The sequence below is a fragment of the Chenopodium quinoa genome, unplaced genomic scaffold, assembly GCF_001683475.1.
Source record: "Chenopodium quinoa cultivar QQ74 unplaced genomic scaffold, ASM168347v1, whole genome shotgun sequence".
NCBI classification, from domain to species: domain Eukaryota; kingdom Viridiplantae; phylum Streptophyta; class Magnoliopsida; order Caryophyllales; family Amaranthaceae; genus Chenopodium; species Chenopodium quinoa.
The window spans coordinates 312,632-328,957 of NW_018745260.1; the positions used below are offsets into that span (position 1 = coordinate 312,632).

At 32.0% G+C, this 16,326-nt stretch overlaps 1 long non-coding RNA gene across 1 annotated transcript; it reads right to left on the reverse strand.

Moving 5' to 3' along the window:
• Positions 1-553: 553 nt before the first annotated feature.
• On the reverse strand, positions 554-2,933 carry LOC110711347. Its single transcript, XR_002509337.1, has 3 exons — positions 2,764-2,933; positions 1,671-1,740; positions 554-1,487 (listed from the first exon to the last, which is right to left on the reverse strand). It is a non-coding gene; the product is annotated as an uncharacterized LOC110711347 (long non-coding RNA).
• Between the last annotated feature and the right edge of the window lie 13,393 nt (positions 2,934-16,326).

The following is a 16,326-nucleotide window of genomic DNA, read 5'->3' on the forward strand; positions in this document are numbered from 1 at the left end:
AAAAAAACACCTTCAAATATCAGAATAAACTAAGTAATACTTCTATGACTATCCATCACTATATAAATGTCTACAATTTCAAGGTGTTTTAATTACACATATTCCCAAGGTTAAGTTAATTATAAACATTTTTTCAATGAAAAGACTTGATTCAAAAAGGAACTACAATAAATTTTACACATACTTTATTTAAGTCTTTTTTTTTATAATCTTTATTAAAGTCTTATGTCAACTTCATTCATGTTTGATAATACAGAATTACAACCTACCGAAATATTGATTAAACGAACGGATGTACCAAAAACCTAGTGGATATAGTGCAAAACAAGTTTCATAAGATTTTTTTGTTAATTCTAAGGACTTGTTATGTTAATTAAGTGAGAATCATTCAATATAATGTTTAAATTAAAGTCCGACTTATAAAAACCGAAAAAATCTAATCCTGTTTGATTGAACAAGGTAACAACTTAGCATACTATATTTAAAATTTTCATTAAACGAACAAATGTACATATTACTAAGTCGATATAGATCAAAACAAATTTCATAAATTTTTTTAAAAGAATTAATAGAACTTGTTATGTTAATTGAATGATAATAGTTTAATATAATGTTTTAAATAAATCCAACTTATTTAGACTAGGAAATAAGCCAAAGCAAATGATAAAATAAAAAAAACTCGATTCAAGTAATTGATAAATATCCACCATCAAAATCGATTACAATACATAAATCAATTACATACTAATGAAATACTATTTCTAAGATACCTGGATCATTGTTCTGCAAAAATACATCACCAATTTTTCCAACTTTTAAATTTCCATCTAAGAACACTTGTGATATCCCATTCATTATTCTACTATAGATATTTTCATTATCCTTGTAGCAAATATGAACATCAGCATTCCATGTTTTGCCACCATATCAAACTTGAATTTGTGTTTGCAAGTTTACATTTGAAAAGACCTGATTTCCAAAAGTTTCAGGAACATCATGCACATATCGAAAGAAAGAACTCATTAAAACACTATTGCAAGTTTTGACATTGGCTTATCATAAATAAGGCACAATAAAAAAAATACAAACCAAGTAATCTCTTGCAAAACATTCCGAATTGATCACTAGAGGAAACCATGGTTTATTTCCAATACCCAAGTATTCTCTAAAATCAACATTTCCAATTCCACGACTTGATGCACTATGATGCAGAGGTTCGGTAGAGCCAAACCTTTCAACCATTGAGGGTGAGAATATCCGTACATGAAACTTTTGGTTTCCACCATAGTAAATCATGATACTTTCACCACTACTTATATGATTATCATCAACAAATATTTTCCACCAAAATCTAAGCACATGTATACTTGGGTTTCCTTTATGATTTTGAGTAGTTGGACATTCCACACTCGCCTCTTACTCCCGCGAAACACTTGCACTGAACTCGACACACCAGCCAACATAGCAGTCCAACTGTCTGGTAATTTCTACAAAACACATAACAAACATCAGCAACATAACAGAAAAAGAAATCACACACACCTTTTTTTAAAAAAGAAAGGAAAAGACATGATTTGCTTGTTGTTATACTTTGAGTTTATAGTATAACATGTACACCGTCTCATAACAATGAAAATAAGATTAATATATATAATTTTTTGTTTACATACCAGCTCTTGCCGACAGTCATCTTCAAAAAAAATCAAATGGCTTGGCATAAATCTGTAAAAGCTCATAGTTCTTGTAGACATGAAACTAATCAATGCATTAATCTATAAAATGTAAATAGGACACATCTCATTCAAAAAGATTGTCACTTTCAGGTTTAATAAGCTTAGCATATCTTGAACTTTACCATTACAATCATCACTTATAGAATCAACACATGTACTTTATCTTAAAACTTATGACTTACAATTATCAAAATTCATTGCCATCAATTCCAATCAATTGTATTTTCACAGTTTTTACATTATTAACAAGTAAAGAACAAAAAAATGTATCTTATTAGAACAATGACCTTATTTTTATTGCTCAACACAGAAATTAAGAGTATCTTGTTATAACACTAACCTTTTAACTATTGAATAAACACTCCAACTAATTTGAGAAAGAATAACAATCAAAATAGCTTAATCTCAAATGATAATTACAGGATCTATTTTGTGACCTTTTAAAATTTTCAAACCCTTCTATAATTGTCTCTTTAATTATGCTTTTTCCGATTTATAGAATTTTTAGAAAAAAAGGAACAAAAACAAGTCATCTAAATACATCCTTATCAAAGTTGTCAATATCTTCACCTAAGCCCCTACTATCAATTTTGCCACATTTGCGCTGCTCAACAGGTGAAAAAAGATCCCATGACAGTCAGCTTATAACTCATTTTGTTGGCAAATAATTACTTCAACTAAGTTGATATCAAAACCTTAATTTATGACATCAATCAACTATAAAAAATCAAAACAAAGTAAACACATATTATTAACTAAACTACTACAAAGCTATTCAAAACCATTTTTTAATCTATCGTAACACAACACAATTCCACTGATACAAATTATAATCTGAAGCACTCGAATATTGTGTTAGATTTGTAAAACATGATATTTCATCCTTCTGCAATTATTGTCGACAAACAACCAATTTTACCAATTTAATATCACAATACCCTATACTAACATAAATAAACAAAATAGAATCAAAACAAAGAAAAACAATCAAACTATTTAAGTAAGCTAAATAAGAAAGAAAAGATCGCACCTTTAAACAGATTAATTCCCGGACACTATGCTTGAAGAAAGGAAAATGGTGGAAATTAAAAGGTTCAATTTCGACAAATTGCCTCTAACTTCTTAAAATTTGGGAAAAACGAATGAGAAAAAAGCTAAACTGAAATATCTAAAAATTAAATTAAGAAAAAAAAAGGATAAAAAGTTAAAGGAAAAAACAAACTAAGATTTCACCAAAAAAAAAAAAAAAAAAAAGCCCAAAATCATAAGCCTCATTTTTTTGGTTTTTTAAAAATAAGTTAAAAGAAGTTGAAAAGAAAGCCCAAAATCATAAGCCTTTTTTTTTTAAAAAAAAATTAAAAAGATAATTTATTATTTTTAAATAATTTAAATCTTTTTGTAGACTTTCTTGACTTTATTGACAAAAATGAATTGTGGAATAACCAAATTTAAATTCTTCTTTGTTGGTTATTACAAAACTGCCATCAAGATTTGTTGATTAATCTTGACTTTTTTTTTTTTTACTTTCTTAACTTTCATTAGTATAGTTGTGGTTTATGTGTTTTGATTAAAATTAAGTGGTGAGGTGTACATAGCTTTTTTTTTTTGTATAGTTTAATTTAATAGCATGAAATATTTAGCTTTTAGCTTGTTTTAAGGCATGAATTTTCAATTTCCATAAAAGCGGCTTCTAAGCTTGTTCTTTTATTAAATTGAAGCTGCCTCTGAGGTCAGAATTTTTCATTATCCCAAACTATAATATTCAAAATCATGAGCCTTAATATTATTGTTCCACCTCTTTTTATGCCATTTAGTTTTGATGACATTCTTGTAAATAAATAATAACTTTAAAAGAAATAGTGGATTCCCAAATTTGCCATTTTTCCACAATGTTTATTCTCATTTTGTAATCCAATAAAAGAACACTAGCGATGTTTTAAATACACCTAACAATTTAAAAAAAGGGTCAAAATTTCGCACTTACTACAACTTGGATGCCGTAAGGTTTGGTGAAAATAAACTAATTAAATTATACTTCTATAATAATAAATTTCTAAAAAAACAGATTAATTCGCTTCAACTATAAATAAATTAAAAATATTTTACCTTAATTTTCCCATGTGTGTGAAAGTAAGGTCTCTCATTCTTCATCCGTCGAGAAACAAATATTACACAGTACTAAATACAATACTAAATTTAAAATTAAAATTCTTAATTTTCTACAAATACAAAAAGAAATTAGATTTACGATCAACAATATCAACACCAGATGTTTACCATTTTGGACTATCGCGCGCGATAGGACAACTAGTTTTATTTAAGTATCACATTTAATAAATGCGGCCGTGTGTTTTTAAGTGTCACACTTTAATTTTGACAAAAACTAAATTATAATATTATATCTCTCTCCTCTCAACTCTCCACCAAAACACACTACTTTATTATTATTATTATTATTATTATTATTATTATTATTATTATTATTATTATTATTATTATTATTATTATTATTATTATTATTATTATTATTATTATTATCTTGCTAACGAACGCCCTTGTGAAATTATCACCAAAAAGAATACTCCTTAAATTGGTACTTCGTATTAATTTGGAAAAGCATGATAAAATCACGCGTCGATTGATGTAATTAATGTTAATTTTTTAATTTAATCTTTCAACTTTTTAGCTAGTTTATCCAACGCCCATGGGGCATTCGTTAGCTTTTGCCTAAATTATTATTATTATTTTATATTCATTTCTTTTCAATAAACAATTAATAACCCTACTATTTCTCTTAAATAATCTATCTGTATAACTAATAATAAAGTAATTTACTGTCATGTGTCAGGTTCTTATAAAAAAAATTCCCTCCAAAATCATGACATCATCATTTAATTTCTCCATTTTAAGATAAAGCTAATGTTTGAAAAGGTGGATTAATTTTCCTAAAAGCTTGTGTAACAAAATTTACTAACTATAAATTTCCAACAGAGGTAATAATAATAATAATAATAATAATAATAATAATAATAATAATAATAATAATAATAATAATAATAATAATAATAATAATAATAATAATAATAATAATAATAATAATATTGGTGCTCGTGGGTTAATGTTGGGTTGACTAGAGGGAACGACGGAGCTCTTCGTCCAGAAGATGTGTTGCTTTATTCCTGGGATAGAGGTCTGGATGTATGTGTTGACTTGACGGGGTCTTCATCTTTGACACAATTAGGGTTGTTTGACTTCGTTCCTTGTTGTGTTGTGTATGCGGCAGCTCAGCGGAAGCGGGACAAGTATGGGGCGCGTTGCAGGGCTTTTGGCTATGGTTTTGTTCCTTTCTCCTTTTTTTCGTTGGGGGAATTAGAGAAGGATGTTGTTGCGTTGCTGAAGCGGGTTCAGGCATTTGCTAAGACTCAGGATATTGGTGCTCGTGCAGCTGGTCACATTTTCAGTAGGATCAGGTTAGTTATAGCTAGAGGGGTGGGGGTCCAGATTGTATCTCGGCTCCCCACCAATTTCTTATAAATTGATTGACTTTGTAGGTTTTTTGTAATAATAATAATAATAAAAATAATAATAATAATAATAATAATAATATTAAAATTGGTGGTTGGTCTCTTTCGTTTTCCTTTTTCCCTCCTATATTCCGCTACATTTATATGTTAAAGATGAAATGGGTTTCAATTTTCTACTGTACTTTTTATAAATTCTTCAAATTTTATATAATTAAAAGAAAACCACTAAACTGATGTAATATACTTGCATTTTATATATTTTATTTAATTATGAAGTTAATTGTATAATATGTAACATATTTTTTATTTGGCAAAATTGGCCTCAATAGCACCAACTATGAGTTGGGTGCAAAGAATAGCACAACCTTTAACATGTGCACTTTATAGCACAAAGAATTAACTTTCGTGCAAAAAATATCATAAAAGCCGCCGAATATTGGAGATTCTTCTTGGAAAAGTATAAATTTATTATTTTAAACCATTTTTCACCTTTTTTATTTTATTTTCCCTCACCAATAATAATTACTTCTCACCTACAGTATATACAACTTTTTTTTATTATTTTTTGAGGAATAATACAGTAGATACTACTTTACGGTACCAAGGAGACCTTTTTTATTATAATTCACCTGAATTATTAATTTTTTTTTGACGGAATTATTAAAATTATTACTACGTACTTTATTATCTATTTACAACACAAAAAAAAAATCCATCATAACACCATGGTAGACCAGAAGAAGACGAATCCTTAAATTCTAGGCAATTGGGTCAGCACAAGACTTTTGTACTTTGGTAATTTTGAACCCAATTTCTATCTCTAAATATATGGAGTTGGTTATTATTTTTTTTTTCTCATTATTTAATAAAATTAGGGTATTAGTTGGTGTTAAATTTATTTGTTGAAAATTTTGTTTAAATGAATTTTCAGAATTTGTGTATCTAGATTTCGATTTTGAACATCAATTGGTTTGATTATTGGGAGTATGTTGGTGGTTCTACACAATATTAGGATAAGTTAATAGTGATTACATGATTTACATTGAGCTAATTAAAATGGTGAAAGAAGTAGGAATTAAATATAACAGTAAATGTAGTTTTAGGTGGATTAGAACTTAATCGAATAAATATTACAGTCAATTGAGAATTTAAGATAGTGAACAAATATGCAGTTTATTTAAAAAATATTAAATAATAAAATTATACTTTTCCGGTAGAATCTCTAGTCTCTGATGGCTTTTATGTCTTTTTTTTGCATGAAGTTAATACATTGTGCTATAAGTGCACCCGGTAAAGGTTGTGCTATTCTTTGCACCCAATTCATAGTTGGTGCTATTGAGGCCAATTTCACCTTTCTTTAATTGATGGAAAATTTTATTCAAATAATATGTTTGTTTTATGATTTCAAATTTCTTTCTTAAATTATGTGTTTAAATGGTGAGTTTCAAGTAAAAGAGGAATTATTACAAATGTATTAGTCACATATAGACTATTCAATTATGCATTAATAAAATTAATTTGAAACCTAATCATTTTCAGACATAAAAGATTATAGAAGATATTCATTAATCACGATCAAATTAACATACAATATTATAGAAGGTATTCATGAATCAAGATCAAATTAATTAGAGAGTCACGTCCAATAAACCCAAATGACGCGATTTTTTCAATCTTATTTCTCTCCGTGATGTAACATATGCACTGTACATTTGGTATAGATATATAAGGAGCTAAAACTATCACTGTATGAAATAAGTTAATGGTTTTTTGAATGTACATTTTCAACCTGCACATTTTTAAAAATTATTCTTATATATAAAAACATTAATGATCAAATTTAGATAAGCTATTGTGTAAGTCAGATAAACCATGAGATGAATATAAATAATTTGTCGGATAATATAAAATTACTATTCAGATTTTTAAACATCTCAACTTTAATTTTAAAATTAGATAAAATATTTTCGATATTTTAGATAAATTTGAAAAATTTCATACAAGTTGTTTAACATTCATATCATATTTTATATAGGGAACTCACAATGAAACATATTAGCTCAATGTCTCAATATTTATTGTCACACATATGCAATTATGCATGACAAATGTGAAACTCGAAATGGTACATACAACTGACACAATGAAAGTATAATAGTCAATAGTCATAGTCGTAGTTGGTTTAATAACATGAATTTATATTTGAGCACTCTATATTGATTTTGTGATGTGTGAGTTTGCTAAACTGGGTTAGGGGAATTATTGCTAAATACTTCCTTCGTTTTTTTTAAGTTGACACCGTTTGACTATTACACTATTCATACAATACACTTTGAGTTGCTTTTATGATTTATAGATACAATAAAATATAGTCATTTCGGATCTTTAAACCGTTTTGATGTATATTTTATTAATATTTGTTTTTATAATAATTTTACAATGTTGATATTAGAGATATTGATCTGTATACATGATGGGTGTCATAAATGGCACCCATTTGATGAGCATTTAGGTTGTTTTTACCTTCTTTTCATGGCTTTCATGCTTAATAAATGCTTAGTTTTATGGTTTTAGTCTTAGTCTTACCTTTCCTCTCTTATTTTGTAGCTTTTGTGCATTTCCATGGTTTTTCTAGTCTTTTCCCCTTTATTTGCTCTATTTTTGTGGTTGTAGGTATTGTACGAGGTTTGGGTCTTGATATTGGTGATTTACTAAGGTGGAGGAAGCTTTTAGAGCAAGCTCATGGCAACTGGAAAGCTCAAGATGCAAGGAAGTGGATTCTCCAAGTTCTAGCTCTTGCGCTCTCAAGCCGTGCTCTCATGAATATGGGGTGTTGAACCCACAATCATGTGCTTTTGGGACTGCCTCACTTAGTGTTAATCATCATCATAATCATGCGTTCATTCAAAGACCTTAGCGAACGCACGAAACCGCGAGAAGATTGAAGAAACCCAGAGATGCGCGGGCGCGCCACAAGCATGCGCGGGCGCACATCCCCTGCAGCGCGGGCGCGCCTTCCTGGGTATTTGTTTGCTCGATTTTTGTTTTCGCACCTCTATAAATACCTTAATAAACCCGATTTTAGGGGCAAGTTTAGAATAAGCTTCATTTCACATTTTTGATCATTTTTCTTAGCTTAGTTGAGAGCTTATCTTTCTAGTTTTGGGGTTAGTTTAGGAGTAGACTTTAGAAAGAGAAAGTGAGGAATTTCAATGGTGATTGAGATTTTTAAGATTCAATGGTGACAATTGTGTTGGAGATCTTCTCTATTATCAATGAGCATTCTTAACTCTATCCATTTTATTGCTTAGTTTGATTTCATATTTGTTTGGTTTGATTTTGATGTTTGATGGTTGATTAGTGTAGTTGTTCTTCAGATACTGTTGATTCTTGATTTCTTTAGTTGTTAGTTGATTAGATGATGATGTTAGTGTAGTTGTTTGCTAGGAATTGGGTGAAACTTGTATGATTGATTGATTGTGCTTAATTTGGGAATTATGTTGATTCATTGTTGAGATTAAAGTGATTGATGGAAGTTTGCATGTGTGTAATTCGATTAGGCCTTGAGAAATAAGCTAGATTGCATTGTAGTTTCTAATGATACGGACCATTGATTTAGGAATTGCAATTGTCGATTGAGCTTGATTAGTGATCCTCCTAGTTAGAGTATCTCGTAGTTGGCACTAGTTTGACCTCTAGGAGATAGCTTGTTGACTCTTTTGATTGAGCTTGCCATTAGTCTTCACAATCATTGATTTGCATATTATTTTCGAGTTACTACAATTGTCATGATTTCTTGTTGATCCCTTTCCTAGTGTTTTATTTGTTTGGTTTCTTTGTTTGTTAGTTGTTAGTGTTCTCTCTTTTTCTTTGTCTTCGACCTACCTTAGGCGCATAATTGAGAGTGCTTGAACATTACCGTTCCTTTGGGTTCGATCCTTGACTTGCCTCTATACTAGTATACAGGTTTGTTAAGTGTTTATAAATTTTGTTTGACCGAGGGAGGATTAGTTTCAACAACTTAGTTCCACCCCCCGTCAAAATGGCGCCGTTGCCGGGGAACGGTGTCTATGTTTGAATGTTTTTGATTGCTTGATCTTGGTCTTTGTTTATAGTTTTCTTTTATTTGATGTTGTTTGTTTTGTGATGAAAAATGGCATGTCTATCTTTTCCTCAATATAACAATGAGCCTTTTTGTGAATATTTCCATAGACTTGAGGGATTTCTTGACTATCATGGTTGTAGTCTTTGGGAGGATTGTGAGATTTGTTATTTTGGTTTAAATGAACAAACTAGGAATAAAGTTGAATGCATGCATAATGTAGATATAGAGCATTGTCAATTGACGATGCTTCAGATTTTTATGTTTGGTTTGCTTGGGATGTTCATAATAGGGGTAATCATGCTTCAATTTTTGATGTGCAATGTGTTAATTCTTCTAATATTAGCATGAATTCCCATGATTTGCTCATGATCCTTTAAGTGAACCTAGAACAAATGCATCCAACTCTATTTCCTCTTTTGTTCATGATAATAATTTGCATGCTCAAGTTAACAAATCTCATATGTTTGAATGTGCCCCCACCCCCCAATGTGATGTCTATGCTCGTGATCTTAATGTTGATTCTTCCAATCTTGGTTGTACTTCTTCTTCTCTTGTTGAGCCTCAACTTTCTACACCTTTTGAATCTCCTAATGCTACTTGGGAAGCTCTAGTGGAGGAGAGAAGAAGGATTAGTTAAGAGCTAGAACGCCAAATATCATCCTTGATGCTTGCTATTAAAAACTCCAAATCCAATGTGTGTGTTGAGAATGATAATGAGGATATTCACGAGCAACCTAGAGTGTGTGAGAGTCCTATTAGTGAGCATATGAGTGAAGGAAAGGGGTCGAGAGTGAGATGATTTTGATGATATTTTGAATCTTGACATCTCTTCCTTTGTTGATTGTGATGAGTCTCAAGTGTATGTATGTGACTCTTCTATCCATGAGTATTTGGACTTGTTTGAGGTTATGTCCAATGTGTTTATTGAGTGCCAAAGGAATTCCCATAGCCTTTTAAGTAAGTTTATTGAGAATGCTCAATGGGATAGAGATGATTTTGAGATGAATTTGCATCCATTCATGCATGGTTTTGAGACATTGGGCTTTAAGGAAGTTGAGGGAGTTGTTGTTCATGAATGTAGTGGAGGAGATTATGTGGTTCCTCTTGGGAGTTGGATGTTTGAGGGAGATGGTGGTCATGAGTGTTCTTCTTTTGAGGATTCTATGATTGATTTCTATGCTCTTATGGGTGATTTGAGGCATGGTGGTGAGGAAGAGTCTATTACTGAGACCATAGCCCCTATTCCCTTCTTTCATGTCCCTTTCTCAAGGAGTTTCAACCATATCCCCTACACTCCTATATTCCTCCCTTCCTTTGTTAATGAGCCCATCGGGGACCCTCTTGTCTATGATGATTTGTATGTGGCTCATGTGTCTCCAATTGAGGAAAAGGGTGATGTTGCCACCCAAAAATATTGTAAGGAGAGTTTGCCTTCTTTTCCTTTTTCTTCTTCCTTTTCTTTTTCTTCTTATTTTGTTGAGTTTTCTTTTGATTCTTCTTCCTTCTCTTGACATCTCTCTCCTCATAGGTGTGCACTAAGCTTGTTGCATGCCTTATTTTTGTCATGTGCACACTTACTTTCTTATGAAATGTGTAGTAGTGCATTTGACAAAGTCTTGCGTTCGTTGCAATATTATTTACTAGAGCGGTCAAGCTTGGACCTTAAGCAAGACTTTCTCGGGAAGTAACCCGTGTTTTATTGCTTTCATTTTCTTTTCGTTTTTTAAAAATAGATTTTCTCATGGAAATGTTTGTGTGCCTTTTGCTAGGTACATGACTTGATATACTTTGGTGCTTCGATTTGGATGAAGAATCAGGGAAGTTTGACTCCTATTTTTGCTAGCATATGGAAGGCAAGGTTTAATTCTTGAGGAAATTAGCTTTAAAAGGTTTAATTGGGTCATTTGCGGGTATTTACACCCACCTAATATCCGGTAATATCCTTCCTTGCTCTTTCTCAAGTGGATGATAACTTGTTGGATATATGTTAGTTTGTTGGATTGATTTCCTTGTTTTCCCCTTCCATGTTTTCTATGATTTATGTTTGAGTGTATTGTCTCATTCAAGCTTGGGGAGGGTATTCTATCATGTTTGATGGGATGTTGATTGACATATTCTATGCACCTTTGCTTTTCCATGTTCTTATATTTTGAAAAAAAATCCAAAAAGATTTTTGTATCTATCAAGGCATATTTGCAATGTATCTTTGTTTTGTTCTTGCTTTGGACATAATACTTTTGGACTTGTATAGTTGAATGCTTTTTTTCTTAAATGGTAACGGTGTGCACGATTTTAGAGTATGTTTGGTTGATTTTAGGATAAAGCATGCTAAGGTAGTTAGTTAGAACTAGTGGGACCACTAAACCGGTTTCTACTTGTTTGTGGCATGTTGGTAGTTGCTTCCTAAAGTCGAATTGACACCAACAATGAGTTTTTGCTTCATCCATGTAAGTTTCATTATTTTTCAAGCCTTCAACATATATTTGCATGAGCGGCATGGATCCTTGACTATTGCGGACCTAATCTAGAATCTTGACTCATAATTCTCAAACTCGAGACCGAGCCATCTAGGGAGGACAAAGACATCTTTTCAGGGTGGTAATTTTTCTTTTCTAGGTTAATTTTCTTTCTTTTTAGTTAAATGGGTTTTCAATTGCCTTCTTGCTAACCATTTGAGCCTTTTCCATTCATTTCAAGCAACATCTTTAGATCTTAAGCCTTTTGTGTTCATTTTCGTTTCCATTCTTGGTTTTTGTAAAGCAATTGATCATTATTGTCGGAGTTTGTGGTGGAGGAGTTTGGATATTTGGTTCTCTTGAAAGCAAGTTTATGTTGTGATATTTGTGTCAATATGGCAAATGAATGATGGAAAAAGCCGTCCAAAGTCAAAAGAGGCAAGGACATAATAAATGCAAAATTGTAAAAGCCGTCCTATGTTAAAGAGGCATGGACAATTGCTTTGAAAGAAATGAAAATTTAAAAGAAATGAAATGAAAATAAGAAAAAACAAAAATATTTTGATGTGATTCTTTTCCCCTTTTCAAGCATTAAGGACAATGCTTCCTTTAAGCTAGGGGGAGAAGCGTTTACGCTTTTTGTAAATATGATTGTGGTTATGGCTTTGAATAAGTTTGGGGGAGTTAGTTTGTTTTTGTTTTGCAATTGCTTGGTTATGAGGAGAAGGTTTAATCACCCTTTGCTTCACTAATTAGGAATACCGCCAAATTTTAAAATTTTAGCTTACCCCTAACCCTTTTTGCCCTTACGTTACAACCATTGGGAAAGACCTTTCGACCTAGAGGTTGAGTCAAATTTCGAGGGAGGGCATTATGAGTTAAATACTAAAGAGAGGGGATGCATTGTCAAGACGTCGAGTAGCAAAAAATTATCTCTTTTTTCCGGTTCCTTCGTGGAACTTTTGAGATGCTCACTAGGGGAAGATATGAGACTAGCAGGGAGAACGCGGTAAGACCGTTTGGGATGAAAGTGGATTGTGTTTCTCTAGTTCCTATGCTTAGCATATTTATGTTTCAATCAACGTTATATATCATAGAACGTGCACTCCCTTACTTGTTTAGAAAGATTTGCATTCATTTATGCTTTTACATTTGGAAAAGTCCTTTCATGAACATTTGTTTGCTTTTCTTGTATTTTTGTTCTTCTTCATGCTTTGCCTTGTTTGTATTATTACAAGAGTTATAGGTTAATCTCTTAGGAAACCTTTACGAGAGCATCACTCGTCTTCTAGAGCGATCTAGGGGTTTAAATGGCTTGTCTTTAGTTGCTAAAATTGACCGTGATTCCTAAGAAAGCGAGTTAGTGCATATTCTTGTCTCTTCTCTTCTTTTTGTTTGCTTGGATAAGCTCATTATTTCTCCCTTGGTTTTGTTTTTCTCAAGGACGAGCAAAAGGTTAGCTTGGGGGTATTTGATGGGTGTCATAAATGGCACCCATTTAATGAGCATTTAGGTTGTTTTTACCTTTTTTTCATGGCTTTCATGCTTAATAAATGCTTAGTTTTATGTTTTTGGTCTTAGTTTTACCTTTCCTCTCTTATTTTGTAGCTTTTGTGCATTTATGTGGTTTTTCTAGTCTTTTCTCCTTTATTTGCTCTATTTTCGTGGTTGTAGGTATTGTACGAGGTTCGGGTCTTAATATTGGTGATTTACTAAGGTGGAGGAAGCTTTTGGAGCAAGCTCATGGAAATTGTAAAGCTCAAGATGCAAGGAAGTGGATTCACCAAGTTCTAGCTCTTGCGCTCTCAAGCCTTGCTCTCATGAATATGGGGTGTTGAACCCACATCATGTGCTTTTGGGACTGCCTCACTTAGTGTTAATCATCATCATGATTGTGCGTTCATTCGAAAACCTTAGCGAACGCACGAAGCCGCGAGAAGATCGAAGAAACCCACAGATGTGCGGGCGCGCAAGGCACGGGCGCGCCACAAGCATGCGCGAGCGCGCCACCCTTGCAGCGCGCGCGCATTCCTGGGTATTTGTTTACTCGGTTTTTGTTTTCGCACCTCTATAAGTACCTTTGTAAACCCGATTTTTAGGGCATGTTTAGAATAAGCTTCATTTCACATTTTTGATCATTTTTCTTAGCTTAGTTGAGAGCTTATCTCTCGAGTTTTAGGGTTAGTTCAGGAGTAGACTTTAAAGAGAGAAAGTGAGGAATTTTAATGGTGATTAAGAGATTGAAGATTCAATGGTGACAATTGTGTTGGAGATCTTATCTATTATCAATGAGCATTCTTAACTCTATCTCATTTTATTGCTTTGTTTGATTTCATATTTGTTTGGTTTGATTTTGTTGTTTGATTGTTGATTAGTGTAGTTGTTCTTCATATATTGTTGATTCTTGATTTCTTTAGTTATTAGTTGATTAGATGATGATATTAGTGTAGTTGTTTGCTAGGAATTGGGTGAAACTTGTATGATTGATTGATTGTGCTTAATTTGGGAATTATGTTGATTCATTGTTGAGATTAAAGTGATTGATGGAAGTTTGCATGTGTGTAATTCGATTAGGCCTTGAGAAATAAGCTAGATTGCATTGTAGTTTCTAATGATACGAACCATTGATTTAGGAATTGCAATTTTCGATTGAGCTTGATTAGTGATGCTCCTAGTTAGAGTCTCTCGTTGTTGGCGCTAGTTTGACCTCTAGGAGATAGCTTGTTGACTCTTTTGATTGAGCTTGCCATTAGTCTTCATAATCATTGATTTGCATATTATTTCCGAGTTGCTACAATTGTCATGATTGCTTGTTGATACCGATCCTAGTGCTTTATTTGTTTGGTTTCTCTGATTGTTAGTTGTTAGTGTTCTCTGTTTATCTTTGTCTTCCACCTAGCTTAGGCGCATAATTGAGAGCGCTTGAACGTTAATGTTCCTTTGGGTTCGATCGTTGACTAGCCTCTATACTAGAATATAGGTTTGTTAAGTGTTTATAAATTTTTTTTGACCGAGGGAGGATTAGTTTCAACGACTTAGTTCCATCCCTCGTCAAGACACCTAATTGCGTCACCCGAAAAACAAAACCAGTGATGAATATATTTCACGTCATTTGATTATCGAACGAAGTGAAAGTGTGAAAAGTCTTATGATACAGTTGTTTTTAATAAAATAACTCTCCTTTCTGTTTTCGAAAATGTACTCTATTTATGAAAATGTCAAGACCAATTTAGTTTGGTCCATGATAAGGGTCTAACAATGGTGTAGTTGGATTGAGCTCGAAAACAGCTTTCCAACAAAATAGTATAAGCCCAATTCCGATGAATAATGAGGAAGTTATGACCAAATTACTAAATTGAGCTTGAAATGGTTATATGGACCAATAATCTAGTGGAGGGCCCATTAATTAATATTTCTAAAATTATTAAGATTGATTTTATTCTGCTAGAATAATCTAGAAGGTTAGTTTGAGTTATAATGGGATTAGGATTAATAATTATATCTTTTAGAAATTAAAGAATTCTATTTGGATTAAAACAAGTGTTTCAAAGAGGTTAAATATGATTTTCAAAGATAAGTATGGACGTTAATTAATCGAATTTAATAAGATTAAGGATTTTGTATGAGATTTAGAAAACAAGTGAACCATCAAGAAGCGACAAAACTAGCGCGCTATGACAAGTCTGTCACAGAGCGACAAGGCTATCGCGTTGTGCTAGACTCTGTCGCGCTGCGACGGAGGTAGTTTTATTCCAGATAGGATTCAATCTTTTTCTGATCATTTTCGGGCTATTTTTCTTATAAATAGGGTCGTATTTCCTAGTTTTCATTGACCAACAATCTTCTATTCTCTTCTCTCTTAAGCTAGAACGTTATTCTTTCTCCTTATTTCTAAGCATTCCCTTTTCAAATGAAATACAACATTCACGAATTTTAGACACACCTAGCCAAGCTCAAAGTTGCTTTCGCCCTAGCCATGAAAGGTTGATACTTTCTGAGGGTTTGGTCCCAAATCCCTATTTCAATTATTTAAATGTCTGATTTAATATTTTCCTTGAAGTTACTAATATGTGTATTTTGTTATTAGAAAGAGATACGTGACAACAAAGTAATTAGTGTTATTGCTCTATATATTTATAGAAAGCATGCTTAGATTATATTATTTCCTAGTATCATGTTAGAATGCTTTTATTGCTTTCTAGTATCATGCTTAGGTTGCTTCCTATTTTCTGATATCATGTTAGTATCATGTTAGGGATAAAGATTTATTTTTTAATGTTTAGTGACATGCTAGGATTTGTTATTTATCTTGTTAGTATCATGTCTAGGATCTTGCTAATATTATGCTTAACTGAGGATATTATTATTATGATGATGATTTGTTGTATCAATAATATTATGTTGCTTGATATATTATTGTTGCTTGATCACCCCCTCTCTTGTAGGATTAAAGGGAATTTTTACTTGAAATCACTCTTAATAAGATAATTAATAATATTGTTTAGGCT